Source organism: Triticum dicoccoides, chromosome 2B (genome assembly GCF_002162155.2).
Source record: "Triticum dicoccoides isolate Atlit2015 ecotype Zavitan chromosome 2B, WEW_v2.0, whole genome shotgun sequence".
Classification (NCBI taxonomy): domain Eukaryota; kingdom Viridiplantae; phylum Streptophyta; class Magnoliopsida; order Poales; family Poaceae; genus Triticum; species Triticum dicoccoides.
In genome coordinates this window covers 758,525,084-758,530,248 of record NC_041383.1, presented here as the reverse complement: position 1 = coordinate 758,530,248, position 5,165 = coordinate 758,525,084, and the positions used below count along the sequence as shown (strand labels likewise).

The window sequence follows — 5,165 nt, the reverse complement described above, 5'->3', positions numbered from 1 at the left end:
TCATCAACATAAGTTTAATTGTTAAACTAAAATTCTAGATGTTCTTTAGAATTGATAAGATGAATTGTGGCATTAGAAATCAAGTGAAGATTGACCTTAGAGAGGAATAGTGTATAAGATCATCTACATGCGGACCTAACTAATCCACCCCCTGAAATCCGCGCCGGACCTAGCTAATCTGCCCCCTAAACATCCGTGGGTGCTCCTAGGCGAGTCCGCGAACAATGACTGGTCATCTCTCAAATGTCTGCTTCCACAACCGGGTACCTCATTACCAAATCCTCAAATCCATATAATTATACCACTACAAGAAACTTGTTAATACATTACAGTCCTCGTCCATCACAGATCAGCCAAAATCCGTCATGCGTCCAAATCCATGACGGAATTGAAATCCGTCATGTATATCGCGTCATAATTTGACATCGTACCTGCCATGACAGCTCTTGTCCGTCATGGATCTACACCAGGCCCGCCAAGCCCAAATTAGGCTGTGACAGAGCAAACCGTCACCGATTTACATGACGTGGATGCCAACAAGTCGTCTACGTGGATCTGACGTGGAGAGGAACATGGCCCATGTTGTAACCAGCCCAATTAGGGATTTGGCCCAATAATTGTGGTGTACAATCCAACCGATTAGTTGTTTATCTTTGTCCTGCCCTGTTTTTTTAGTCCAACCTATTAGCCCCATTTTTTGTACAGCCTGTTTTCTCAATACAACACAATTTGCAGCAAGACAACCAAACTATATTCCTTCAAAAAATAGCAATAGTTTACATGACAATACAAATTTCCAACAATCAAATCTAATTTGAAAAAGCAAAGCTAATATCAAAACATCCCAAGCACATCTAGAAAGCGCTATAAGTTTTTTTTGTAAAGAGTGAGTTACATGACTTAAAAGAAAATGCACTGCTAGCTAATTTTAATCTCCAACAACAACGATTGAAGGCAGCTTCCAGACCCAAGTAATTCCTGCTAAAAAACTTCAGTCTCCAGTAACATGGATTAACTGCCAAACCTGTGTAGAATCAGAACACATTCAAAATTATAATATGTTATCAAAAGCAAGCTCCCAAATGAATACAAATAGTAATATTAGTTGATTTTCCAAGCAATCATCCATGGACACACCACTACTATACTAAGGTACCACGTAAATGTGTGCAACACACGTGAAAACAAGAAAAATTAGTCCAAAGAAAGCTGCATCAAATGAAAGTATAATCGAGTTATCCTACAAGTGACAACGAACACACATCATAGAACTAAAAGTGCAACAGTTGGTTCAGCCATTGGTTCTGGACCGAATAAACAGTAAGTGCATGGGGCTAACCCATTATAAGGTATGGTTAAGTAAACAAATTGGCATGTGCTGGCAAGTTATATTGCCTACTGTGAGGATTTAAACTAGCTAATGACACGTCTGGTTACGAATACACATTGATTTCTATACATATTAGATGGAACATAAAGCTGCAAGAATATGGATGATAAGCTGCCCAAAGTAAATACTTAGTGTAAAGGTGTGTAGTGTATGCTGTACCTATATTAATATGGCTCTGCTTGCATGTCATGTATATCTTGTGCAGGTACCCAAGGAAGCTTGCATATATATGCTGCATTTTCGTTGCCTTGAAGTTCATCAGAGAATACAACAGCTTTTGGTTTTGGACTAGATGGTGTGAAAAGAGACCTTGCCGGTACAGATACGCCAGTGTGCTTGTTTCTGCGTTTGGCTAGATTTCAGGAGAGAAAGTCAACTAAATTAACAGGCGAAACAACAACAGTTATACTCCACCACAGGAACAAAATTAAAATGAGCCAAGGAATGCAAAAAAATTAAAATGAGCCAGGGAATGATAATTTACAAAATGATACAGATTATAAACAGTAAACTAATAATTTGCTCCTAGAGCTGAATCATTTCCAAGGAAAGCAAACATGATAATACTAACGGTTCCGCCTTTCGATCAAACAACATGCGAATGTACCACCCACCTGTTCCAAACAGATTAGCTAAAGGGGTCACGACTAACAAGGATAACTGAAGAAATGAACAATGTCGAACAGTAAGCCCATCATTACAAGGGCCCAGAAACCAAAATTTATTCATATATATTTTCAGTCAAAGTTAAACCAAATTAATACGTACAAACTGTACTAAAGCATGGTTCTTATTCATATTTATCTACATATGCAGGCACCATCCAGATTGTTTCAGTCAAAATTAAAACATATGTATGTATGTACAGATGTAAATGTCATCTAGATTTTGGGTAGAGGGGGGAGGGAAAAGGAGGATCACCATGTCCACATTGCAAGTGTTCAGTCCAGCAGGAGGCGAATCCACACGCGTGAGGACGACCTGTACATTGCCAGATGGGTGGTCGGCGTTCGGGGCAGGGTTGCCCGAGCTGTACCGGCGCGCGTCCTTGGAGATAGAGGACGAGAAGGAGCACCGATGTTCGCCGCCGTCATCGTCGGGACAAGGCCATCGCGCTCGCGCTCGTCCCAAACATGCTGCTGCATGCGCCGCATCAGCACATCCTGCGAGAGGAGGGCCTCCACGCCGTCTTATTCCAGGAGCACCATCCAGCAGGCACCGGAGCCGCGCCGGTGCCAAACATTTGATTTCTGAAGGTTCACGTCCATTTCACCCGTAGGTGCTTGGTCTAGTTAAAAAAACAGAATTAGCTACTCGGTTATGCACAAAGTTTTAGATAGCGCGCTATAGCGGCACTACACGCATCCTGACTGTGGTGCGCTACGCGAAGCTCGATTTCACGTACGAAGAGTTAGCGTGCTAATAGCGCGCTAGATGTCATTTAGCGCTGAAAATTGGGCCTCTAGCGTTAGCGTCCCGCGTCTTTGATCTAAAATTTTCGGCCCAAAATGAAATCGCTACGCGGGCCAAAGCCCAAGCCTACCAATAGTCGAATACTATGCCCCCAACCCTCCTCTCGAGCGAAACCCTATCCCCACTCCCGTCCTCATCTCAAACAGGAACCATGGCGGCGGCCGACCAACGACCAACCATGGCGACGGCCTCGAGCTGCTACTCCGGCGACTGACCTTCCTCGCCACTCCCTCCCAGCGACGGGGTATTCCACTATTCCTTCCACCAGGCGACGCAGCTCCCGGACGTTTCCTCTCGGCTGCTCCCTCCTGGCCACTTCCTCTGCTGACGGCGACGACCGCATCCACAAGGCGACGGAGCACCCCGCGGCGACGGTGTCCACCAGGCGACCATGAGCCAGCAAATCCCGTCAGCAGGTAAGCTCATCTATCCTTTGTTATCTCTTCTTGTGGATGCTTGTACTACTATAGGAATCTGCTGAAGTTTTCAGTTATATACAGAATACAGATACATTAAAAGTTTATTTGCTACTGATGTACATTTTTCTATCACGTACTTTGGATTGCCTTAATCTGCATAGGTGTTGGTGGCTCAAGCACTGCCTCAGTAGCAGCACCTGCACTCCCTCAAGTTGATTCGGATGACCCTGCTTGGAAGTATTGCACTCTTCCAGATGTGAACAAGAAGCTGGTGGTATGTTGCTAGTTGCTATGCCAAACTTTGCTCTGTTATGTAATGAATTGAACCATCTCCTGATATATGTCCTTATTATGTATGGTAGGAACTACATAATACTATGTTATGTGGCTGTTTGCATGAGTATGGTAGGAACTACATAATACAGTATCATTTTTCTATTAACTTGGCTGTATGGTACTTGATATATGTCCATTTTCAAGTATATATATGTCAAGTTGATGACTGATTCTATGTTTATTTTTTCATTTTTTATTGATTTATACTGAAACGCTAAATGGGGCTTAGCACGCTATAGCTGCGCTATAGCGTTTCATAGCTCTTGGTCAGGCCGACGCTAAGAGGCTTAGCGCGCTATCTAAAACTTTGGTTATGCATGGTATTTCTCAGAAAATAAGTAGAGTATTGAGTGGAAAACTATACAGAGACCCTCACAGCAAGGGTTTCAGCAGCATCCGACCCCTTCCCCTGGCACTTGCAGCACCTTCCTTCTTCTCACCATCCTACAAGCAAAAAAATGGGTCCATTTCAGTCCCAATTGTAATACAACCAGAGAACCCAAATGACCAATTGATGTCCCCAACGCCATTTTCAGTTCAACCAGATCCAATTACTATAGCAATTACTAAAATAGAGGCATACAGATCTAAAGATTTTTACAAAACAACAAGCAATTGGTGGCCTAGGTTGTTGTTTTAGCAGCAAACAGAGGCATGCAATTGTAAAGAGGGAAAGTAGCAGAGGAATACCATAAGCAACATGGTCGAGCAGGAACCAAGATGGCAAACCCTCGCTCCTCAGGTGCATCCCATTCTTCCCTTTCCTCCCTGCAGCACCCCCACTCCTCTCCTTGCATAGAGTTCGTGGTGCAGGTGCCTGTGTGAGGAAGAGAAACAAGAGAAAATGCGTGCCTCAGGGAAGGAAATGGAAGAAGGGCAGATCGAAGAGGAGAAGAGATAAGGGGGCGGATCTGGATGGAGGGCAGAGCAGCGGAGCTTTACATCAGCGTCCATGGCATCTCCTCACGCACGGCCGAGCAGAAGCAACGTGAGGAAGAAATCGTCCTATCCCACACCGGCAAAGCCTATGGCCTTTGCGAGGAGACGGTGGGAGGACGGCGGCTTGGGGGACACCGGCGGGGAGATGTGAGGGCGCCGGTGGGTGGCGAATCTAAATCGAGAGCCAAAGGAGAGAGGGAGAGGTGGCGGCGCCTGTGGGTGGATAGGGTTTTTGCGGTGGGGGAGGGAGGCGCGAGTTGTGTATAAATGGGTTGGCTCCGATTTTTTTCACAGCGCGCGTAAACGACTTAAATGTTTTATTCTCCGCGCGCTTTCCTTCAACACTATTTCAAACTTTTTTTAAGGGATACTAGGATTTTATACAACGTTTAAATTTTCTGGAATACATGTATTATCTGGTAATTTGGTATCTTTACCCTTTTGATATTGGGCGAGCTTCATGTTGTCCTCATGTGTGTCTTCTATACTAATATATTCAAATTGGTGCTATTTAATCTCATTACGATTCTTTCTTGTTTAACATTATTACATATTCAAATTACAATGTAAATCAAATGGTGACGCCACATCAACAGGAGCAAGGTCAT

The 5,165-nt window shown here is 44.1% G+C and overlaps 1 long non-coding RNA gene across 1 annotated transcript; it reads right to left on the bottom strand.

Annotated features, from left to right (window-relative positions):
* Positions 1-736: 736 nt before the first annotated feature.
* Positions 737-4,783, bottom strand: LOC119366092. Its single transcript, XR_005175912.1, has 6 exons — positions 4,561-4,783; positions 4,309-4,435; positions 3,995-4,062; positions 2,312-2,678; positions 1,550-1,742; positions 737-1,024 (listed from the first exon to the last, which is right to left on the bottom strand). It is a non-coding gene; the product is annotated as an uncharacterized LOC119366092 (long non-coding RNA).
* Between the last annotated feature and the right edge of the window lie 382 nt (positions 4,784-5,165).